Source organism: Monodon monoceros, unplaced genomic scaffold (assembly GCF_005190385.1).
Source record: "Monodon monoceros isolate NGI ecotype Baffin Bay Population unplaced genomic scaffold, NGI_Narwhal_1 Super_Scaffold_6, whole genome shotgun sequence".
Lineage (NCBI taxonomy): Eukaryota > Metazoa > Chordata > Mammalia > Artiodactyla > Monodontidae > Monodon > Monodon monoceros.
In genome coordinates this window covers 30,702,962-30,729,517 of record NW_021703783.1, presented here as the reverse complement: position 1 = coordinate 30,729,517, position 26,556 = coordinate 30,702,962, and positions in this window count along the sequence as shown.

Below are 26,556 nucleotides of genomic sequence, written 5' to 3'. Positions count from 1 at the left end.
AATTTCAGCACAAGCCATCCAAGGAGAATCACAGAGCACTTTAAATGTAACAGAGATGCCCTCTTCCTTGGAAAATGGTCTGTATGTGATTATAATAAAAGCATAATAGCACTACCTGAGAGATGCAAAGAGTTTGAGGATAAAATGAAAGACCTGAGTCTAAATTAACATGGAAATCATTAGTGTATAGGCCTGCCAAGGATTTCCATTAAAAATGTTTAGAGAAAAATAATTTGACAAATTATATATTTTGTGAGCAAAAATATGCAACCTGCTGCATTTGGCACTCCGTCCTTCCATTTGTGAAAGAAAGGTAAATTGCCTTTGCCGTGAGTCACTGTAATTGGATTTCGATTCCTCCAACAGCACTGACGATTAGCTGAGATGCCCACCTGGAAGCACTCGGTGACAGCTGGCAGGTATGGCCTTCAGGGAGCTCGTGTCTATCACACTTAGATCCTATTCGAGTGAAGGGAGAATTCTCAGGAGAGCATTTTGGCAACTTTAAGTTATCATTTAAGAAATCTATTGGCAAGGATCTTTCATTTAGCTTGTCGTTTGGAGAAGCAGGGAAATGCAAACTCACTTTAGAACAGGAATAAACTCATAATTGAGATGGCCAAAGTGAATGCATTATGTGACTAAGTCCTAGAGGAAGAATTTGATAGGGTATTGGATTCTACACAATAAAAGGATTATGGAATTCTAGTGCCAGAGATTAAAAAAAAACCCAACCCTCTCACCTATCTTGACCTGAATAAATGAATTGGAGGATAAAGACTACCATCCAGATAATTTTATAGACCCCACAACATTTTATAGAATTGGAAGGAATCTTAAAGAACTTAAGGGCACTCAGTTTAAAGCATAAGCAGAAAGTCTAGTTGGGGACACCCAGTAGTCAAATGACACCTTGTGCCATTATAGCGTAGGAATGAGTGAGATTGCCAAGGGACAGAGTGAGGAAAATCCTGAAGTCAGAGGAAAGTAAGAGAGAAAGAGGGGTGATATTCACTGTGGCTGAATTGAGCTAAGTGGAGGCAATTCATGTAATATGGTTTTATCTTCTCAAGTAGGAGGCAAGATGCCCATTTGCTGAAAGTGACGAGATGCACATGCATTTGGGAACTCTATATGAGTGGAAAAAGCAGGAAAGCTGTTTAACAAAAATTGCATGAAGTTAGAGTCAGCTAGAGATAAACGATTGCCCAGCTGTCTTGATAGGCCCGCGGACGTTGGGTAACGTGGATTGGTTATAACGGCAGCTGGTACGATTGTGTGGTTGTTTTTCTAACAATGCTCAGCTGTCAATAGTAAGAGAAGAGTGGTCTGATGATTGACATTACCCAAGGCTGGAAATGGCCATGATGGATATTTTCAGGTTCAGAGGGACCTTTAAAACACCAAATAGCAAGAGTTATCCCCTCTTTTACATAAACCATACACATAATATATCATCTATAATTTCCATACACGGCATCTGAGTTCAAAATTCTTGTGGATTTCTCTAATTTTAAAATAAATGCCACAATGATGATGCTGTGATGGTTAATTTCTGGTGTCAGCTTGCCTGGGCCACAGAGAGCCCAGACATTTGGTCAAACATTATTCTGGACATATCTGTGAGGGTGTTTCTGGATGAGATTAACATTTGAATTGTTAGACTCAAGTAAAGCAGATGTCCCTCCCTAATGTGGGTGGGCCTCATCCAATCAATTGAAGACTTGAATAGAACAAAAAGGCTGAGTACAGTAAGTCCCCTACATATGAACGAGTTCCAATCTGAGAATGGTTCGTAAGTCCAATTTGTTCGTAAGTTCAACAAAGTTAGCCTGTAATAGGTTTATAATACTTTCACACAAATAATACATAAAAAACAAACAAAAAATAAAGAAAACTTTTTTAATCTTACAGTCCAGTACCTTGAAAAGTACAGTAGTGCAGTACAACAGCTGGCATCCAGGGGCTGGCATCGAGTGAACAGGCAAGAAGAGTTACTGACTGGAGGAGGGAGAAGAGGTGGGAGATGGTAGGGCTGCAGGATCATCAGCAATAGGGGATGGAGGGCAAGCTGCAACTTCACTCACACCTGACATTGATGGCACAGGTTCTGGTTCCTTGCTGGATTCAGTTCGATCTACCCTCTCGAAGAAACAATCCAGTGATGTCCGGATAGTAACTCTTTTTTTCTCCTCACAAATGACACGGTAGCACTGGTTTGCATTCTGAACGGCTGCTGCAACCTCAGTGTACCATTCTACATTTGGATGCTGTGCCTCAAAAACGAACAGTGCCTCCTCACATAAAGAAAATCCCCTTGCCATTTCCTGTGTCGCAAATCTCTTCAGTTCTTCAGTTACTTCTTCTTCCTCTTGTCTCTCCTCGTCCTTTCTCTGGGCCTCCAATTCCAACAGGTCTTCATTAGTAAGCTCTTCGTGTTGCACAGCAAGGAGTTCAGTGAGCTCTGCAGATCTAGCTTGAAATAAGGATACCGTACTACTGTACTCTATACAGTACTGTACAGTAAAGCACACAAAGCACAACCACTTGTAGAGGATGCACGCATGTGACAATGTACGCCAGACACATGAACTAATTTATGTGATTGGACACGCGAATGCACTTTCGCATCTTTGAAAGTTTGCAACTTGAGGTTCGTATGTAGGGGACTTGCTGTAAAAGGGAATTCCTCCTGCCCGACTGTTTGAGATAGGACATTGGTATATTCTGATCTCTGGTCTCCAACTGAAATATTGACTCTTCTTGGGTCTTAACCCTGCTGGCTTTCAGACTGGAACTACACAGCCCTCCTGTGTCTCCAGCTTGCCAACTGCAGATCCTGGGACTTCTCAGCTTTCATAATTCTCTGAGCCAATTTCCTAAATATTTTTCTATATATGTAATGTATACATACACTACTGGTTCTGTTTCTCCAGAGAACTCTGACTTATACAGATGTCTAAATTTTTAATAATTAATTATTCTTTATAACCCTGTCTTTCCAAAGCATTCAATTACTCATAAAAACAATTTTCTTTCTTCCCACACTCACGTTTTACTAGTATACATGCTCTTTAATTAAAAGATGAAACTTTGATAACAGCTACACTGTCATGATCAGTTTGAGAATAAATTCAAGCTGTGGAAATAGAAGTACGTGGAAGATCCAGTGGAAGGAAACAGTTCTGGCTATAAATGGGGGGAGAGGGTAAACCCAATCATGAACAAGCATGTTACCTTGAAAATCAAGGTAAGGTATTGTAACCCAGCCTGGTATACTTCTCAAGATATTAGATCAACAACCTATGGAGTGGTGTATTAGATCTTCCATTTCACTTTTGGAAAACCTGTCTTATTTGTGTAAAGGAAGACTGGTGAGCCAAGGCTTTGAGGTTTTAATAAAGTCATCATCTGGTACCGCAATCTACTGCCAAAGATCCAAAATATTCCAGACCAGCTCAGGGTTTCATTTACTCCTTATTCAGGCCACCTTACTGGTGTCTGCATATATTCTCTCTCTCTCTTTCTCTTTCTTAAAGTCTTCAGGACATATATCCTTCAAGGCCATAGCTTTTTAAATCTTTTCTTGCGGGACACTTTCTCTCCTGGTGAGAATTTCAGGTACTCATACAGAATGGATTGTCACCATTCATGCTGCCACCATCAAGATAACGTGGCTCACAAGATGTCTTGGTCTAGACCCATAATACACTGAAGTTTTGGTGAAAGGAAGAAAGGTGTTTTGAAGTGCTATGGAAACCAAACTAGAAAGAAATGATCAGAGGATCCAAGCTGGATAATGAACTTAGAGAAAAGGGAAGGGTTAAGTGTTTGAAAGTGAACGGAAGAGGTAATGGTTAGAAAAGAATCTTTCCCTTGTGAGAAGCAGAATAAGTGATTGAAAGTGATGATGAAGCCTGTGGAAAGAATGAGGAAACACCACTTGGAAACATATTTGAAACTAATTTGGAAATCACAAGGCCAAGGATCTGTGAGGCCAGTGTGTTTAATATTTTCACATAATGAGCTTATTGTTGATTAAAATTTTCAGTTACTTTTTATGCTAGTGCTTTTAATAGTAGAAAATATTTTCATCATAATACATCTAAGAAAGCTAGGATTTTATGTTTCTGGATAATTACCCCAGATCTCTACTTCAGTTTATGGTGAGCCTATGTAGAAGCCAAAAAATCAGAAATGTTAGTTCATTGTGATTTTCTAAGCTAGGAAGAATATAAAACAATGTCCCTTGAATTCAGCTAATTGTCCATATACCTCAAGGTTAGAGCACTTAAAATCACATGAAGGGAGGGCTTTTGAGAGGAAAGAGGTATCTTCCAGGGTATAATCTTCAAAAGTTCTTGTTGCTACTAAATATCTTTTGTTTCTGACTAATAAACTATTGCAATCTATGATCTAAATGTACCAAGTGTGGGGCTTAAATAGCCTATTGACAGTGTCGAGTTCCAAATATCTATTGCTCATTAGTAGAATATACATTAGTAATTAGTTCATTATGATTTAGAAATTGTTTAAATAAGAATGAAGCCATTATTAAAGGTCATTATATAAGATGTCTGCATCGTTGCCCTTGGGACCTCACTGTTTTTCAGGGGCATCAGTACTAGGAAGGCAGTAGGCAAATGTGGGAAGTCAATAGAAACTTCAGCCTGGAAATCAGAAGAGAAAAGTAGGACCAAAGAACCAGTGATTATTACGTAATCAATTAGGTTGGTTTTGTTTCCAGGACGTCAGTACTTCCATCGAGCTAAATAACAATTTCCTCCCCAGTCTTTATCTCACAGGCTTAAAAACAATGGTCAAAGACCCTTTGGGACATATTCAACCTCCACTGCCCAGATATGACTTTAATTCCTGCATGACCCTGGTTCTTTTTCCTATTTTCCTATCTGGTTATGTGAAGATCTTTCTTGTCCTTTCATGTGTTTGAGGTCTTCTGCTGGTGTTCAGTAGGTGTTCTGTGAGAATTGTTCCATTTGTAGATGTATTTTTGATATATTTGTAGGAGGAGGTGAGCTCCACATCCTACTACTCCCATCTTGATTGGAGACCCTGGTTCTAATAGCTTTAGAAAACTATAAAATTGCACACTGATAATCATTACCTAAACCTGCTGCCCACTCATTTGACTCTAATCTTGACACTGCAACTCCCTGTTGACTATAGTCTCTTGAGTCCCACATTACACCGTATACTCTAGACACACTGGAAATAGTAGGAGACATTTGAGGCACTCCACTTTCAAACCAAGTCTTCAGTAAAAATGATGCTCCAATGTACAATCCAAACTTCTTTCTTTTAAAATATTCTTTTGAGAGTCAGGATCTTGGGGCTGGATTTACCACAGCTAAATAAAGATGAGGGGAAAAAAAGCTATATATATATTTCCAAAGTGTGTGTGTGTGTATATATATATATATATATATATATATGTGATATATGTATCATCTGTATAATTGCTTTAAGCTCCAAATTTCTTGTGCCAATATATAAATAACAGACGTGGTTTACATTTCCTAACTTATAAAATAGGAGGGATAAAGTATTTATTTTTCTAAGTGCTTTAAATCATAGCTAATGATAAGTAATTACAAGTAATCTCTCAAGATGAAAAACATAATTTAAAAACATAATTTTTTATGATTTAACTTTTTCATTGCTCTAAAGCGGGTGCAGATATATACCTTCTATTACTGTGGGCAAACTCCTTTCCTTAAGTCTCACTGTTTGAAATAAACTTTGTGTCAGTCTAGTTTGAGGAAAGTTCAACCTTGACTGGTAACCTTGACTGTTACTACCTTTGTGTCACTTAAGAAAGGAAAATGTAGCAAAAAAAAAAAAAAGAAAGAAAGATACAAGTGAACTTATTTACAAAACAGAAACAGACTCACAGATGTAGAAAACAAACTTATGGGGAAGTTCACCAAAGGGGAAATGTCAGGGGGGACAGATAAACTGGGAGTTTGGAATTGACATATACACATGACTTCACTACTTTATTTAAAATAGATAGCCAACAAGGACCTACTATATAGCACAGGGAACTCTGCTCAATATTCTGTAACAACCTAAATGGGAAAAGAATTTGAAAAAGAATAGATACGTGTATATGTTAAAAAAAAAAGAAAAAGAAAAAGTAAAAAATTGAATCAAATCAAAACCCTATAAATAAATCACATATGAAAACTGAGCAAATCATCATTGTCATATATATAAAAAGAATGACATTTCAAGTCAATGAAGAAAATATGTATCATACACTGAATAGCATTGTGACAATGTGGGAAACCATCTGAAAAAACAAAGTTGGATATAACCTCATAGTTTATAACAAAGTAAAACTCTGTTGAATTAAAAAGAAAAAGCACAACAGTAATTGCTCTGGGTCACAAAGCACTCTTTGAACTTTTGTTACTAATCAAATAACAAAATGAAGCTAAGCCATAGTTTGGGGAGCTCAGAGTATGATATAGTGGTTAAGAACACAGGCTTTGGAGTCAGACAGACTACCGCCACAGGGCACTGCATTATTATTCCAAAATATTTGCCCCCTACCGCCTCTGCCCATGGGGGATATGCAAATCCTATCACTTTCTTGGTCAGTGGAATGTGAGAAGGAGTGATCCATTTCATGGTCAACCACCTGTGCTCTTTCTCCTCTGCCTTGGGACCAGTGATGTCCCAGATAAAGACTACTCCTTCAGCTCTAATCCCTGAATGAAGGGGGAGTGAAGCAGGGCCACAATTCCCTTGTAACCAACATTAACATAAGTGAGAAATAAACTTTAATAAACTTTGTTAGCGTAATCTATTGAGATTCGGGGATATTCTTACCATTAAACTAACCTGTTCAGAATGATACAGAAAATTGTCACAGAAGTAGAATCTCTGCCAGTAAAAAATGCTTGAAATATGTGACTTGTTTTGGGACTGGTCAGAGGGTGGCAAAGAGACTGTCATTGTAGGCAGGAAGCCATTGAATGCAGTAGTGAAACAATTAGCAAACCCGTTGCCCACAGTAGCTTGGAAAGCAGATAATGTATTTAATTAACTTGTAACTTTAGGTGATGAGATGGGAAAATAGAATGTTTGTAGCATAAACTGGTCACTATTGGTTGTATTTGATAAGGTACTTCAAGATAGAGATGAGCTCAAGAAAGAATCAACTGATTTATAAGAAGAAGTAAAAAGGAATAGAGAGAATCCAGAAATTCTGGGACTTGTGTTAAAAACCAAAAATGACAAAACTGAGAAAAGCTTTGCGCTACAGGACTGATTAAAACCCCAGTTCTTGGCAAAAACCAAACCAAGGGTGTGGCTTCCATATTCTTTGTTGAAATCTGAATCAGTTCAGCTGGTCTCCAGGAAATTCTTTCAAGCAGAAAACATGGCTCAAGGTAAAGAGACTTCCAGACTATCCCACAGAAGCCTGATAGGCTCAAATTATTAGCCATTAAAGGGGACATATGTGGAAAAGAACTGGTGGTGTGACTACTGGCATATGGAACTGACTGGAATTAAACAGATACAGAGCTAATCTTCTGGGGCAAGAAGCAGGCAGCCAGAGCTACACGACCTCTAAGGAGCACCGTTTCCAATGTATTTTTTAGATGAAACCAAGGAGGAAAAGGAAAACAAAGGATCACCTGGAGGGCAGAGACAAGGCGACTGAGAACATTGAGAGCAGACTCCTGGAGAGCTACTTCCAGGGAACAGAAACAGTTAATAGAGGAACGTTCCCCACCTCTAGGGTGAGGGACTTTTGCGAAAACTGCCTAGCGTCATTCCAGAATTCTTGTGGGCCTAGGACCGCTGTGTGGTTTTCCTTTGTCTTCTTTCCAAACGGGAGAATTTATTGCCATTATCCCGTTCCTATGCTGTCAGTCTATGCCAAATGTGCAGTGATATGCTGATAAATGTGGTACAATTTTCTCTAGTGAAAAAAGCCACATTGTATAGCATTTGCCTCTTTCTGTGGTGTAAATACTCCAATGACGACCAATTTTAAACTACCAATGTGATGTTTGCAAAATTCCTGAAAATTTTAACAATCGACTCTCCTAAGGATAAGCTAGTTCCAACACACCACTGGTGTGAGGATGAAGCAGACATATTTAATTTGACTGACCGATTGATTGATTGTTCATAGGTCTCAACAACCACAGGAGCGATACCCAGACTAGGTACAGACCCTCACAAAATCCTAGACTTTCAGTCTGGTCTTATGTCAAGATAAAATTTGGGGGTTGACTCCAATAAAGGAAGAAGCAAATGGCTGTAACCCAGATTATATAGACTTTGGTAAAGTGTGATTGTGTGCAAAATACATGCTGCCTCTCTATGGAGGGATGATATATCCCCACCCCACTGAGGTCAGACTTGCTCAGGTGTCTTGCTTCAGGCTGTGAGAAGAAGGGATATGAACTTCTGAGCAGACCATAAGGTCCCAGAAAGGGCTGCCTCAACGGGGGGGATCCTGGAGTGAGCAGGGCAAGGAGCAGAGCCACACCAGAGCTGCTGCCAACAAATAACGAGTACACCTCTGTAGTGAAGAGCCATGGAGTGTTTATTGTCTGATTGTTTTTATTTTTTGTTTTTAACTGCAGCATAGTCTGATGACATAATTACTTAATAGCATTGCTAAGATAATTACTTCTCTCAGCCTCTTCTGTAGGGAAGGGAATAATGATACCTACCTCATTAGGGTTTTTGTGATGACTGAAAAAGTTAAAATTTGAAAATGTCTAACACAGAGGAACCCAGGAAGTGAAATTTGTTGTGATCTGGGGATGAAGATGTTGATGATGTCCTATCCTTGGCATTTCGTACTGTGAAATGTTGTGGCATGGGTAGTATGTAGTGAGAAGCATTAATCTTCAGGAAAAACCCCAAGGGAGCTTTCTGTTTAGAAAAATAATTTCCCATAAAAGCCTCCAGATAATAAACATTTTATCAATATTAAATCTTGATGGAATCAAAATACCTGTGCTGGAGCCCAGTATTATCACTTAAAATCCAGGTAACCTTGGGCAAGCACCTAGACCTTCTTGAGCCTCTATCTTTTCTGTTAAATGAGCAGGATAAAATCTGCCCCACCCAACTCAAGGGATCTTTACCAAAATGCATGAATTTTATCTGAAAATGCTGTATAAACTGTCAAGTGCTATAGTAATGTAAGAGCTTATAAATAGTTAAAAAATTATCTACTTAGTTTTCCTTATTTATGTTCCACATTAAAAAATAACTCCTTTCTGTTTCCTGCTTTTCTAAGGAAAAAGACTGAATCTTTTGTTGACATGTCAGTTTCTGCAAAGAAAAGTGCCATTTGACTTGTGTGCGCTGAAAATATTATTCTAGTTCCCCCTTTACCAAAACAACCTAAAGGAATACATTCTGCCAGATCATTCCTAATGAGCTGGAGCCTGATGTGTTCCCACAGTGAGGATATGAGGCCAATTTCCTTTGTGCACCTTATAGGATGCAGTTCCAGAGTGGATACTCCACCTTGTTTTTTAAGAAAGTTGTAGCTTTTGAATGTTGCAGGCTAGTAACCACCTCTGACACTTTTCTGAGAGCTTCTAGAAGGTAAAAGTGGTACAAGAATTGGTATCACAGCCCCTGGGAAAATTCTTTTCAAATTGTGCCCAAATTGTGCCAATATATATCTGATTTTAATGGGTATGCAGTTTCATGTTCAGACTTAATACTATTCTATATATTTTGAGAGGATTTTTTAATAAAGAAAAATATATTTTAAGAAATGATCTCTGTATTAAATAAGTCTGGCGTCAGACTGACTTGAATTTATATCCTGCCAAGGCTGCTAACTAGCTGTGTGATTTTATGCAAGTTACTTCACCTCTCTGAACTTTAGTCTCTTCATCTGTAGACTAGGAATAATAATAGGATCTATCTCATAGAGCTCTATGAGGATAAATGAGCAATACAAGTGAAGTATTTAGCACATTTCTGGGCTCATAGTTAGAGTTCAATACAAATTCTGTCATACTTTACTGAGTTACTCGTTTTTTGCTTATGTAAACAGGGGAAGTGGTTTTGTTTTGTTTTGTTTTTAGACTTTTACTGCTTATTTGCTTTAGTAACTCTTTCCTCAAAATAGCCAATTTTTCCTATTTATTATTACTTGTATTCACAGCCACTGACTGGCCTAAAATGTTATTTGAATAGGCAACATTTCAGGCTTGGTTGTCTCTATTCTAAATTGTGTGATGAAGTACAGAAACACACACTACTTTCTCACACCAATACGAATCTATAGAGAATGCATCAGAAAAATTTTTTTCAATTTTGTATATTGCTGTTCCCTGTTTATGTATTCATTTTATTGGTTGATTCATCTTTATTGTTAATTAAACCCTTAAATTACTATCCAAATTGGAATTAAAGTAAAAGGACAAAGGCATTTACATTTCAAAACTAGACATTCCACAAGTACAATTAATCTCAGAGCATTAAAAAGAAAGAAAAAATCACATGAGTGTTAGAATCCTAGATCCAGCAAGAAAAGTAGCTTGTGAAATAAGCTGTGTGGTAGCGAGCTTTAGCCAGGGCATGAGGCAAAACGTTCTACCTATGGAGAGTGTTGGGGGTCCCCTGCTGAATGAATGGGGCTTGGGAAAATAAATAAGGCTGAGGAAAATAATGAAAATGAAGCCTTTTTCCTCACCTCATTTTCAGACCAATTATAAATTATCTTTGATCATAATCTCCAATATTAGAAATTTCATCAGTTTATTTTTATCATGTGCTAGCATATTCTTGCTCCTTCTTGGGAATAAATGGTCTGTTTTGGCCCAAGCCTTTCATTTTGCAAAATTACGATTCCTTTTGCATCTCTCCTGCTACTCCATATCACTACAGAATATTTGTTAAGTACAGGAAAAATTCATGTTTTCCTCCTGCTTGTCAAGTATAATGTGGAAGAAGGACTAATGAAAACCATTTTTCATGCTTATTCAACAGAGACCGTTACAATGAAATGAATAAAATGCTTTTTGCTTAAATTGAAACCTGCCCAAATGTTTCTGTAGAGAGACTTTTTTTTTTTTTCAAACTAAACAAGCTGACCTCCCATTTGTTTAGGTAACCATTTCTCACATTTCCTTGGGAGTGACTTACTCAAGATGGTAAACTCAGCATGTTGACTAGGTCTTTACAGCACCATTAACCATCTGGACTGTGAAAGAAGTGGTCCAATTCGAGGTGAGGAGCACAGACTCCGTGATGCAGTCTGTCACCTCATGTCACTCACAGCCGAAACTGCCTCCAAATTGGCTTCTGGATGAAGGAGAAAGGCAGACTCAGAAAGCAGGGTGGTATAGATGGGGTTCTGGTACCTCTGGCTTCATCCCTCTGTGGTATTCAGTTCATTCTTATTTTATTTGAGAACAGGTCTCTGCAGTAGGACTCTTTGCTCAAATCCGTATTCTGAACTCCCTGAATCCAGGTATGATCCAGACTAGTGGCTGCAGACAGGGTTTAACAGGAGGAATTTGGAGAGACAGAGAACTGGGAAGCTGGCTCAGAGGCTGCTGGGCTTGTGTTGTTGAAACCAAATTTGTGTGCCCAGTGAACAGTGAGGCCAAACAAATGGAAACACCTGAGCTTGGAGCAGAGAAAATTTACTGCAGGGCTAAGCAAGGAGAATGGGTGGCTTATGCTCAAAAAGCCCAAACTCCCTGATGGGCTTCAGCAAAGAGTTTTTAAAGGCAAAACTGGCAGAGGGAGGGCTGCAGAGTGTGTGACTTTCTTCTGTTTGGTTGGTGGAGAGGTAACAGGGGGTGTTCCAGGAATCTCAATCATCAGCCTTCTGGTTCCAACCAGTCTGGGGTCCACAAGCTTGTGCTTAGCCTGAGATTACCATCCTCCACCTGGGTGGGGGCCCCAGGTCCTGCAGAAGTTATGTATCATATTGCTATGCACATCCCTTAAGGAGGGCCCAGGACCCTGCCCATTGCTGTATGATTGTTTCTTGACTGCCTTTCCTCTGTTTCTTCATTCCCACACTTCCTTAATTATTGATTGCTTGAATCTGCCATTTGGAACTCAGGGAAGGCCTAGGAGGTTGAAGCCTTTTTCCTCCAAACAAGAAACAGGGAACACAGAAAGGCTTTTGTACCTGGGAGGGCCCCACAGGGTCCTGCTCAGTTTCACTTGCACTTGAGGAAAATTGGAACCATATCCTTCAGAGACCAAGTGGGAATAAGATGAAATCTTGGCAAAGGAGGTGGGTGCTATGGGGGAACCAGGTATAGATAATGGGTTTGGAACCAAAGGAGTGAGAGTAAGTGAATTTAGAGTGGACTGTGGGAGGCCAAATCCACAGTGATTCATCAGTCTCAAGAGCATCTGTGGGAAAGGAGACCATTCAAATAATCAAGACTTTAATGGCAAGATCATGATCAATGAAAATGAGATTTCTTAAAACCCAACTTTCTGTCTATTTCACACCTGCCCTTGTATCTACTCAGCTGACCATGGCTTGAGAAAAACATACAAACATGCTAACTGGTTTAAGTTCATGAGCTTAAGTGGTTCCTCGGAGCAGCATGGAAGTAATATTCTACCTCCAGTCCATTTACTCACCCACACTCTAGGTGATAAGTCATCATCTCTTCTCTCTTCATTCTAGTTCTAGGTGATAACTTTTATTCCTATTTCACTGAGAAAATAGAAGCAATCAGAGGATTGTCCCACGTGTTCCCACCATCACCCCTTCCCACCCACCTGCATTTGTGCCCAGACACTTTGTCTTCTTTCTACTTCAGTAGATGAAACTATTATTTTCCACTCAGAGATGAACCCCTCCCACCCTCTCACCAATGCATCAGAACCTATTTCTTCTAGTCTACCTGATACATCATGCCAGGCATTCCCCCCACCCTTCCTGGGTATTCCTCTGTTCTCATTCTGATGGATCATCCTCATCAGCATACATCCACTTTGAATTTCTCCATATCCCACTCCAACTACCACCTCATTTTGCTGCTCCCAAAAAACTTTTGGCTTTAGTCTTCCCCACTCCACAAAATGGCTCCTGTCAAGGTCAGCAATGGCCTCCATGTTGCTAAATCCAATGGTCAATTATCAATCCTTATCTAACTTGATCTATCAGCAGGATTTGACAGTGTGGATTTGACTCTCACCTTGCAGTATCCTTTTTGCTTTGTTTCTGGAACACTGTACACTGCTGATTTTTCTACTAATTCATAGCTGTTCTTCTCAAGCTCCTTTGTCTGCCCTTCTTATTTATCATACTTATAAACATTGGAGTGCCTCAGAGTTCAGTCCTTGGAAATTTCCTCTTCTCTACCCGCACTCACTCTTTAGGTCTCTTGTGTCACATTGTTGTAAATACTATCACTATGTTGATGGTTCCTAAAATTATTTCTCTCTTGAACTCTAGACGCATATACCCAACTGTCTATTCAACATCTCAACTTGGATATCCCATAAAAAATTTAGTGTTGTAAAACCAAACTCTTGCTATGCCCCTTGAACATGTTACTCCTGAATTCTTCTCTAATCAGTAAATAGTAACATCATGCTTTCAATTTTCTTCCTATCTAAAATCCCTCATTTAAACCATCAGTATACCCAACGTTCCTACCTTCAAAATGTATCCAGAATCTGACTCCTGCTACCAAAATGGTTCAAATAATTGTCATCTCCCTTCCTGGATAATTGCAATATTCTCTTACTGGCTTTGCTGCTTCTACATTTGTCCCAGTGGTAGACATTCCTAGTGCTCATTGAAATCTGGTTTTCCTTTCCTCCTGAGAGGACTCTATTTCTTGGGTCTTCTGACTAGTTCTTTGCAACGGAGTGTGAGTAGAAGAAAAAGTCGTCTGTGGACTTTCCAGTTCACTTTCTCCTTCTTAATGAATATGTCAGCTGTGTTAAAATAATAAAGCCACAAGTAGAGGCTGGATCATCATGGATCCAGCTGAATCACCATGCAGAGGATGGCCAGCTGGAGCATCACCGGACAACTTACTTCACATTTCAAATGAATGTCAGTTAAATCATGTCTCTGTATTTCACTCAGAGTGAAAACCAAAGTCCTTAGAGTAGCCTACAAAACCTGTATAATTTTCACCATTAGTTCTCTGCACTTATCTCCTACTACTCTTCCCTTTGTTCACTCTGTTCCAGGCACACTGCCTCTGGGTTAGCCTTAGGACACCATGCACAATTTTGCCTCAAGGCCTTTGCTCTTACTGTTTCCTCTACCTGCCATGTTCCCAAGATATCTGTATTGCTTGCTTCTTCATCTTCCTTGGGTCTATTCAGAAATGATAGCTTCTCAGAAAGGCCACAATTTATTTAAAATTGCAACAGCTTAGAACTCCCCAGCACTTTCTGTGCCTTAGTTTCCTCTTTAGTATGTTTAGCGTGTGGCATATTATATATTTCACTAGTTTGTTTATTTATTGCCTATCTTCCCCAATTAGAATGAATGTTTCATCACAGCAGGGATAAGTTATCTTTTTTTTTTTTTCTAATGATCTTTCATCAGTGCCTAAAATAGTGCCTGGTACATAGTAGGCAGGCAATAAATGTTTGTGAAATGGATGAATAAATAAATGAAACCTTCTTTTTCCAACTGCAACATATGAAGATGACAAATGCTTATTTACATGCTTTGATTAGAATGGGTACAACATAATAGCAGAAATTCACATCCTGGCCTACCTATAATGCAAAGGTAATGCACAAAGAGTTCCAAATGTGAATCTGACCCTTCATATAATTTAGATCCAAGCCAAAGAATGCAAGTTGTAAATTCTTAACTACTTACAATTAAAATAAACAGCAGTAGGCAAGGACTTAATATTTTTTTCTATAATTGAATCTATTCATTTTTATAATATACCTACAACAAAATCTGGAAAGGATATTACACAGCCCATTAGTATATAATAATCATGCAGAAAATATATTGCACAATAAATAGAGTAGGGAATGAGGCGGAGATTATGTGTGTGATGTGTGTGCATGTAAGTGGGCGGTCAGTAAGTGGTAATGAATGTCCCCTTCATGTTAAAGCTGTCACCCATTGAAGTTTTTTGCTATTTACACAGAGTTATTTTCATATCTGCAGTTTAATTGGGAAAATTCAAGACTTTAATGTGAAAAATGACCAAGAAAGATCTTGGGGATACAACATATTGCCAAAAATGCAAATGTTATTAAGCAAAGATTTTTCTTAAAAACATTTTTAATTGCCATTTTCCTAAAAATATTTAATGAAGTCTGCTAAAGGGTTTCTGTAGTATATAAACAGGCTGCTATAATGAACCATTGGGGAAGAACTTTTTTCTTGGGTTTTATTTGGATTTAGAACCTAAGAGGTAAGAATATGCACTTGAATTGCATGGAAAATCAGACCAAATAGCATAAGGGCCTTCTGCCTAGCAAATGAGACGGGGTTTCTCCAGCCTAACAGCCCAGAAGTTACTTCTGACCAACACTGCCTTTATATTCAGAGACCAATTTTCAGCTGAATTTTTCGGGGTATAAGGATTGTTAAATTGATCTATGCCCTTGGGATTTTGTAAATATGAGCTATTTGCCAACCAAAAAAGACAATGCCTTTTTTTTTTTTTTTTTAGAATTAGTTATGAGACAGTGTGGGAGTAGTAGAAGGACACCTGTGTTCTAGAACTTGTTCTGCAGTAAACAAAAATGACATCAATTTTTTAAGCAGTTTCTTTACCAAACAGGATGCAATGGCTATTTTTACTAACTCTTAGGGATTTTGTGAGCTCCAAAGAAGGTAACAAATATTAAGGGCTATAAACAACTCTCTAGAAAAATCCGAAATGATAGTATATGTTGTCATTTATAGTTGAAGATTCTGGTCACTTTCCAGAGTGGACTTTCCCTCCAAACTTAGGCAGAATCTGATCATCTTTACTCCATGCACAATAGTTTGTGGGATGATTTAGAGAGAAAGAAAGAGATTGTTTAGAATATGATTAGAATATAATATTCACTATCATCCTCTGGATTCAGGACAGATATGATGTCTAAGAACAAGTGAAATCTTATAGTTTGTTTATTACATGAACAAATTTATCATTCGATCTTTTGTTCATTTCTTGTTGGCTCTCTAATTATGGCTGCTTGCTGAGCAATCATTAAGATCCTTGCTTGGTTCTTCTGACGTGGTCATTCAGATATGCCTAAGTGACCAAAATGGTTTTACACAACAAGCATTATCAGGCTTCTACATGTGAAGAAAATCTAAGGTAAGATTATAACTGGAAAATGCCTACCAAATGAGAAAGAATATAACCTCCAAAATGTCATATAAAAATATTCAAGACAAGAGTTGCTGGATTTTAGTGTATAAGGCTAGATAATTAGTAGGAAGTTTCTCTGTAGGGAATATGCATCTAGTCTTGGCAATCTGTGTATTTTCTGAAGTTTTTAGAAAAAATAAATAAAAATTACATTCCTAACAGCACGAACAATTATTTAAAATGATCTTTCCCCATTTCTCCTATTTGTTCTTCAACCTGTCTTAATTCTTCCCTTTACTCACTGATTTTCTAGATCTATTATTTTCTTGCACAGAAAGCTCTTTGCATTTTCTAATGTATAAATGTCTGGTTTTTCTTGGTTTCTTTTTATTCTCTTCAGACCAATATGACAAAAAATTTAGAGAGCAAAGAGTCAAGTTTACATAGAAACTTCCCATATAGTAGGAGAAGCTGCTCCATTACCTAGACAAAGGTCCTTCTACAACTGGAAGTCTATAAACAAATACAGATTAACTTTTTTCCCTTCTATGTTTATGAGATACAGAAAACCTGAGAATTTTTCATTGTGGCCCTCACACCTAACGTCTTTGCCTGCAGACGTTCTTCATCTGCAAATGCTGTGTGTGATTTTAGCCCCTAACTGTTCCCTCCCACCCATTGGAATAAAGCTTATACTGTTGGCTGCTAAGCCACAGGATCAATCCTGCCTCTTCCAAGAACCTTCATTGACCAACTGTTCCCAAAGGTAGATGAGCTTTAGTTGACCCTTCCACCTTAAGCCTTATATAAAGTTACACCCTCTTGCCCTGAGTTAGAATATTCCTTTAGAGTCTTCTCTGCCTGGCATTTTCACAAACAGGCTTATGCTAATGGTGATTTTCTTGGTTGATTTCTTTGGTTGATTTTCTTCCATATGCTTATCCAAACAGAGTGGGAGCCACAAGAAGTAATGTACTGTTCTGTGATGAGTTTCGTGGGCTGAATAATGGCCTCCAAATATATTGAGGTCCTAATTCCTGGAACTGGTGACTATTGCTTTATATGGCAAAAGAGACTGCAGGTGTGATGAGGTTAAGGATCTTGAGATGTGGAAATTATCTTGGATTATATGAGTGGACCCAATGTACTCACAAGTGTCTTTACAAGAAGGAGGCAGATGGAGAATTCACACAGAAGAGGAGAAGGCAATGAGACCATGGAGACGGAGCCTGGAATGATGCAACCAAGATCTCAGGAATGCTGGCAGCCACCAGAAGTGGGTAGAGGCAAGCAATCTCTTCTCCTTCAGAAATTTTCAAGGGAGTGTGTCTCTGCTGACACCTTGAATTTGGCCCAGTAAAACTGATTTTGAACTTCTGACCTCCAGAACTCAAAGGGAATGAATTTTTTTTTTTAATTTATTTTTTATTTAATTTTGGTTGCATTGGGTCTTTGCTGCTGCACCCGGGTTTTCTTTAGTTGCGTAAAGCAGGGGCTACTCTTCGTTGTGATGTACAGACTTCTCATTGCGATGGCTTCTCTTGTTATGGAGCAAGGCCTTAGGCATGCGGGCTCCAGTAGTTGTGGCACACAGGCTCAGTAGTTGCAGCTCGCAGGCTCTAGAGCACAGGCTCGGTAGTTGTGGCACATGGGCTTAGTTGCTCTGCGGCATGTGGAATCTTCCCGGACCAGAGATCGAACCGTGTTTCCTGCATTGGCAGACAGATTCTTTTTCTTTTTTTTTGCGGTACGTGGGGCTCTCACTGTTGTGGCCTCTCCCGTTGTGGAGCACAGGCTCCGGACGCGCAGGCTCAGCGGCCATGGCTCACGGGTCCAGCCGCTCCGCGGCATGTGGTATCTTCCCGGACCAGGGCACGAAACCCGTGTCCCCTGCATCGGCAGGCGGACTCTCAACCACTGCACCACCAGGGAAGCCCCCAGACAGATTCTTAACCACTGTGCTACCAGGGAAGTCCCATGAATGTTGTTTTTAAGCCACTGGGTTTGTGGAAATTTGTGGCAGCAGCAGTAAGAAACTAATTTGTATACAGAAAGTCCTAGTAAGTGGCAAACCAAATATTTTGGAGATCGGATGTTGATAAAACCAACTGTGCATAGCTGGGGACATTCTTTATCACTTAATTACATTTCCATTTCCTTCTAAATTGGTCCATGTGTACTTATTTGTCATCTAAGAGAAGAAGAAAAGAGCTTTGTTTTTTGTAGAATATAGTCTAGAAAAAATGTTTTTACACATCAAGTGCGCAGGCCCATTGCAAAAGAGAAAGTGGTAGATTGCACTACATACCTCCAATATCTATCCCCTTGAAATCAGGCAAATCCATGTGATTTGCTTTAACTAATGACACGTGCCAAGAGGTCTCATGTGTCCCTCCCATGTGGAAGCTTAAGAGACAGTACTTGCTTCCTCCTTCTCTTTTCCTTTTGCAGGACTTACTAGCAATGCTCTATGTCCCCAAATGAGGCTGACAGTGAAGAGCAGAGACCCCGCTGCCCACCGTAGGCATGGAGTGTGAGCAGGAAACACAAACAACAACAGCTTTGGTGTTTCAAGCATAAGATTTGGTGACTCTGTTACTGTAGCACAATTTAGACCATCTCAACTGATATGCAGAAATAGCCTTTCTTGTCCCCAAATCCACCTCCAGTTTTTAATTCTGGAATCATCTCAAGCATTCATATATATTAGATAGAAAGCCCTGTCCATGTTTCTTCCACAATATCTCTCAAAATATCCTTTTCTAGCCATGACCACTACCAACACCTGTGTTCAGCAACTTCTCATTTCACTCTTGAACCACTACAGTTAAAGTATGTCCCTACATTCAGACCCTTCTCTGTAAGGTATCTCCTGCTAACAACAGCCAGATCACTCTTCAGAAAATGCTGCCTACTTTACACACCACCCCACGCAAAATTCACAGTGGCCTACTCTGGATTGAATGTGTACCCTCCAAATTCATATGTTGAACTGCCCTCCCCCCCAGTGATATAGTATTAAGAGGTGGAGCCTTTGGGAGGTAGTTAGGATTATATCAAGGCATGAGGGTTAAGCCCTCATGAATGGGATCAGTGCCCTTGAAGAGTCACGAGAGAGCTTGCTTCCTCTCTGCTGTCAGCCACGTGAGGATGTCAGCAATTTGCAACCCAGAAAGAGAGTTCTCACCAGAACATGACCATCCTGATCTTGGACTTCTATGAGAAATAAATTTATGTTGTTTATAAACCACCCAGCATATGGTACTTTGTTATAGAAGCCTGAACTGACTAAGGCAGCTCCCCATTACTTATAAATTACATGTCTCATCCTTATCCCTTTTACAATGTAGCCATAGCTTTCTGTTCCAGTTTTATCATCTTTTACATCGTATTATTTTTTCTCCACATCAGCCAGGCAAGTCTCCTTGCTCTCAATGAAATGTGTCACACAACTTTAGTTTTCAGTTCTGTCTTTCAAATGATACTTTTTATCTTGTTGTGTTTAATCCTAATAGGTGAATACTGCCTAGGTCTGGTAATATTTTGAAGTTTATTTCAAGTATTAGGTAAAGGTTTTCTAGTTAAACAGCTAATGTCTTTGCCTGAGCGAGAAAGAAAAGAGAGCTGCTCTGAAGACCAACGCTTTCTGGACTTAGCAATTTATCAGCCTGGTGTGTGATGGCCCTCTCAGTTCATGTAATCACAATGCATATATATATGATTTATCAGAGCTGCCACAAATTATTGCTATGCTTAACTTATTCAGAATCTATTTCTCTATTTATGTACCTAAATGACATACTAAACACAGGGAAGGAAAAAAATCTGTGTTCAATAAATTGAAACATGATTTGTTATATACCTCATAAAGTTTAGTGGCCTTTAGCTAGAGTCTATTTTTGATTGAACAAAGGGTTTAATTATTATAACCAACACCATTTCAGCATTATCTTCCCTTTGAAATATTGCAGTTAATTTTTCAGTCCAAGCAATTACTTATTTGTAAAAAAAAATTGGCTACCTTTGAGGCTTAAATTAAAGATGATAAAAATTAGCCATCTAAAACCATTTCAATTTTATGAAAAATAAAACTGAGTGCAATGTTTCAGCTTGAAAGCTCAGATGATCTTTAGGGGAAATTAGTGATGTTGCTAATAGTGGTTCCAATTTATAAGGCACTAGAAGGAAGCAATCAAAGAGGCTAAAACAAGATAAATAATCCTTAAAATGGAACAATTAAATAAAGATCAGTTGTGACAAAAACCATAAGATAATTTTCCTAGGCTTTAAAAGGCAATGTCTTCCTTTTTGTTAATTAGAAATAATCTACATATTATAATATGCAACTATTTACCAGGCAATGGAGTGTTTTCTGTTTATATAAAAATGAATGCATTTCCAGGTGAACTTCTATTCAACAGGGAAGGTGGCTAGGGTGATAATTTCTCATTTCTCTTGGTGTAAATTTCTCATTTCTCTTGGTGTAACTTTGATAATCTCCAGGCTCTCCATCATTTTATTCTTCAAAATTAAACTACATATATAAACCATGTGCATCAGAATTCAAAGTAGTGCAATATATTTTTTCATTTGGTACAGATATTAAAATACCTGCTTATTTACACACACAGCAGAGTGTAAATATGAAATGAAAAAAAAATGTCACATAGGGTTCTCTATGTGAGAGAACCCCTCATGTATTCTCCTTCATAACACTCCTGCCTGTATTTCAAACCTCATGAAAGGAACACTATTTACTGTGAGCCTGACAGATGTTGAACGTGCTGCTGTTACCTCATTTACATATGCAGATTAAAATGCTTCACTTTGTTTTGCACTAGCTTGATACCTTAATTTTGATAATCTCAAACTGTTGTTATTAGGTTTACAAGAAAAAAATAGTCAATTATTTCATAAAGAAATTTATCCACATAATATTTATCTATTCCTACATAGAATACATTTTAAATGTATATATTATTTTATTCTCTGTTCCATTATAGAGAGTCAGAATGATAATATTAGAAGCTCTCTTGATTCATATTGCTTTAAAATTCATGCAAATGGGCATAAATACAGGTTTTGCACTTTTGTTTAGCATTTTCATGCATATTTATTCCCATATAAGTAAATACTTCTCACTTTCGAATTCCTTTTTTTCTTTCTGAGAAAGTAACAGGCCAGGAAATGAAATGGCAAGCAAAATAAATTTCTAGACTCCACCCACACATTTACTTTATTGGGATAAATAAAGTGCTGCGTTCTAGTATAACCTTCTTTCCTCAGGATATTACGGCTAGGAGAACGACAATAAGGGCTTCACTTAAGACCTTGGCTCTAGGTGGTCTGCAGTTTGTTCCTGGGGTACCAGCTCCCTGGTACCTCTCCCATCTCGGACCCAGAGATTCCCTCCCTGGCTGTGTCCCTTCTATGGGGTCTTCATGATGCTCGCTGGGGCCATTTGCCTTCCTTGTCCTCAGTCATAACACCCAGGTGTTTCATGCTGGATAGACCCCTAAATCTTGTAGGTAAAAGGAAAATTTTTCTAAACATGAGAGCTCTTTCAAACATTCTTTGTCTGCCTGGTCTTTTTGAAACCTCAGAAAGTACTCTTCCAGCTTCTGACTCTCTTTTAAAGAACATACCCTAAATCCCTCCAAGAAGCAGGCTGGATGGCGGCAAGAGTTAATTGTGTGACTCTACCCTGTATCACAGTCTCTGCCTTCTCAACAATCGCTTACATCTGGACACATGTTTTCTCCCTGAGAGAGCACTTCCTGCCCTCTAGGTAGGGTATTTTCTTTCCCCTTGGAGGGGGTTCTTTGGTCTGTCTTTGTTATTTTGAAAGTCTGAATTCCAGGCCTCCACTGTTTCTATAAGAGAGATAAAAACCTCCCTTGTACACATGGTTGCTGGGAGTATTGTGCTACACTGAAACTTCAGCTACAATGGCAGTCACTTCCTCCCCTTCACTTCTCAGAATCTGTAATCACATTCACTTTAGGTTGCCAAGTTATTTTGTTTGTTTTTTATCATGAAAGTCACTGATTGAATTTCCTCTATGAAGAAGGCATTGGGTAAAAAGACAGAGCTCCTAAGAAGATACTAATCTAAAGAGGAGAGAGGAGATACGTGCAGGCAAATATAACAAACGAAGTTAGCATAGGCTGTCTTATATATCAAAGGCCCGATAAAGAAAATTAGTGTAGCTGCTGCTTAGAGGAAAGAGAGGTCAGTGAGGGCAGGAGTGGCTTCCGATGAGTTCTTAGAAAAGTATGTATCTAACTGGGTTTTGAAGGACAGATAACACTTTAGGTTTAGTGAAGGCAGAATCATACTTCAGGCCATGGAAATTTGGAGAGAAAATGTGAAGTAAGAACATATATGTATAGGAAATAAAGAATAAGTCGAATTTCAGAATGGTTGGAGGATTTGTTTAGTAGGAAACAACACTGAAAATAGTGGTGAGAGATGGTTCATAGAAGACCTCGTATTGCAAGCATTTAGACTCTTAGGCCAAACTGTGTTCCAATCAAACTATGGTCCCATCCCATGAGATCTTAATAATGATTCTCACAAAATGGTTCCAGAGTTAAAATGTCTGAAAAGCACTCTATTACTCTTTTAGATACTCACAGTGCATTTCAGTGCAGTAAAAGTTCTGAGAAGTGCTGAAATAAAGAAATCTATTAAACATTGTTTAACCCAGAACTTCTCAGACATTTTTGACCATGGAACACACCCTTTTTTCCCCCCACAGAATACTTTTTTGCCTTTAGCAAAACTACTGTCCTAGGGAACAAAGCTGCCTTAGGCCCTATATAGATTTTGCAGGAATTTGAGGAAGGAACTATTCCCCTATACAAATGGAGATCTACAGAGTGGGATACCTGCATAATCTTGGAACAATTTGAATTTAGCAGGCCATTTTTTTTTTTTTAGCATTTTCTTTATAGAAATTGAGACCGTAAATATTAATGAATCGAGATATATTTATGACAAAACTTTCCTGTGCAAAACAATGGATCTAGGTGCCACATGGAATGCATATACAAATAAATTGGTTACTACCCATAAGAAACTTCAAGCACATGAGACTCATAAGACAATTTCATAAATAACTATAATATGAGGAGGAATATAATGTATGAGAATAAAGTTACAACAAAGTGCTGTGGGGTGAAGGTGTGGCAGAAGGGATGGACTTTCTCAAAAGAAGAGCATTTGGAATAAGAACATGGCTCAAGGAGGAACCAGGAGATACACTAATGGAAACAGAGTGAGTGAAGAAACCACCTGGTTCTGACCACAAATGTGGCAAACTAGCATCCTAACCCTCACACTTAGAGGGTTTGAGTTTGACTTACACAGTGTTGCCAACATTTAAAAATTCAGAGATTACATAAAATCTGGCTTTCTAGCACCTGTTGCAAATAACAAGACTTGTGAACAATAACCTGAAGCTGGGTAGAAACTTCCTCTTTAGGTAGAATTTGTGGACTCTGGGTTGCCATAGTCTCACCATAATCTGTTTTCTTGGGACCAAGTGTCTGGAGCTAATTATCATCTAGGTGATAGCTGTTTTTCTTACAGTATAGGTAAGAGGAGAGTGAAACTCTTCTTGTATCCATGTTTCCATCAAAAGTGGGAAAATTAAGGACAGGCATGTGGGTCACAAATTTCAAGAACAATGGGCAAGACCATGTTAGCTGCAGGAGATAAGAATACTCTTACGTGTTTGATAGATGTACAAATGCAACTGTTTTGAAAGAATGTAACATAAGAGACCACTTCAGGGGCTTCCCTGGTGGCGCAGTGGTTGAGAGTCCACCGGCCGATGCAGGGGACACGGGTTCGTGCCCCGGTCCTGCTGCTTAGAGGAAAGAGAGGGTCCCACATGCCGCGGAGCGGTTAGGCCTGTGAGCGATGGCCACTGAGCCTGCACGTCCGGAGCCTGTGCCCCGTAACGGGAGAGGCCACAACAGTGAGAGGCCCGCGCACCGCAAGAAAAAAAAAAAGAGACCACTTCAGTCATTTATGTCATCTGCTTGGCCCCTGTAAGCATTCGAATTTGACTCATGCTGTAAGAGAACAAGGAAAGTGCTCTCAGGGAGTCAAAGGGAGGAGAGGATTTCCAAAAACAAGGATCAGCCTAGAAAGATCAAGTGGGTTAAGAGGATTGAAAAATGGCCATTGGACTTGAATTTGGAGGCCATTGGTAAATGTAATGGTAAAAGTTCCTGTGGAATATGAGGGTGGAAGCCAATGATTGAGGAAGATGAAAAAGAGATGAAGGAACTAGAACCCATGAGAAATGCTTAATGCAGGGTTTCAGTGGAAGGTTTTTTGGTTTTGTTTTGACTGTTTGTTTTAAATGTAGAAGGGCTACATGAGTCTTCGGGCCACTATCCCTCTTCCTCTGGGGCATTCCCTGTCAAGGGAATCTCAAGCACAAAGACTGTGGTCAAATGGTAGAAAAATTATTGTTTTCATTAACTTGAGAGAACTTCCCAAACCTCTTAATGCAGAGCTTAAATTAACAACTACATTATAGCATACAGTTTAGATCTAATGCCAAATTGGAGCTTTCTACTTCTTTTTCCTTGTGTCTATGCCTATTATACATCTCAGATTTGAAGGTAGAATTTTACCATTGCATTGCAAGAAAAAGTGAATCTGAAGTTTATCCACTACTCCAAGGGTAAAAGGAACAAGATTGCAAGAGAGTAAGAATTTGCCCCAATGACTGGCTGCATAGTCTATGGTGGGAAAATGGCCTTTTCCTTTGAGAGATTGGAGAGGAGATGACCTGTACTTTTCTCTTTAAGAGTCGGGGTCCCTGTAGCTAAAAGGAGAAAAGGAAGCAGGAACAGGATGAGAAAGTATCTGAACTCTAAACTTCAGTACTGTCACTTTACTCGTTAGTAAAACGTGACCCAAGGAATGTTTGGATCTGGGCAGAAGGCTATTCCCCACAAAAATAACTTATATTCAATGTACATGACACTTCCTGCCCCTCATGACTGTTCAAGATCACCAGTATGTCCTTATCACGATACAATATACTAAGTGCATAAACCAGTTGCAGAAAGACAAATGTTGCATGATCCCCCTTATATGAGTTATCTAAAATAGCCAAATTCATAGAAGCAAAGATTGGTAGAATGGTGGTTTCCAGGGGCTGGGAGAAGGGAGAAATGGTGAGTTACTAACCAATGGACGTAAAGTTTCAGTTAAGCAAGTTGATAGCCCTTGAGATCTTTGGGACAACACTGTGCACCACAATGTATTGTACACTTAAAAACTTAGTAGGGTAGATCTTATATTGTGTTCTTTTCACAATAAAATGAAATAAAATAAAATTTAAAATAAGACAGTAAAAAGACAGCTTAGCATAGTGAAGCTTCCAAAGCAACTGACTGCAGATCTACCACTTGTGAGCTGTGCAACTTTGTCAAGGACTCTACTGTCTCTGAACCACCTTACGTCTACATGGAAGGCAGTTATGAGGATTGAATTTGACAGCAGATGTAAAGTATTAAATGTATGTTTAGCACATAATAGTATTCAATAAATTATACACATACACACCACATATTTATATGTGATTTTATAAACCTGAACAGTGGTATTTCCCAGACCATATTCTATGGAAACTACTTTCGATAAACTTATCTGAGAAAAATTGTTTCCTTACTGGGAAAGCAATGTATTTCACTGGGGGAAGAAACTGAGGTTGAGAAAGGCTAAACACTAAATCAAAGCCCATAATTAATAAATGGCAGAACTGGAAATTGTCCTCTAGATGTGGGGTCAGTAAATTACCATCTGCTGGCCAAATCTGTAAATACAGTCTTACTGGAACATGTGCCCATTGTTTTATTGTCTGTGGTTGCTTCTGTGCTCCAATGGCAGAGTTGAGTAGTTGCTACAGAAACAGAATGGCCTGCAAAGTGTAAAATGTTACTACCTGACCTTCCAAGAGAAAGCTTGCCAGCACCTGGTCTAGAATAGACTAGCGTAGGAATGAAGTATAGTGAGCAGACATTGGAATAATCCCTATTACCAACAATGTTCAGTGAGATTTCAAGTAATTCAAGTATCCTAAACCCTACGTTCTCATGTGAAAACCCCTAATCTTGCATTTTGTCTTCATTAACCGCTGTGGCGCCTTTTTAGATGCACATTTGTATGCTCAGCAGGTATCTGAATATTATATCCTTAGGAGCAAAAGTTTACACTGAATTGGAGTGGTTATAATAATTCA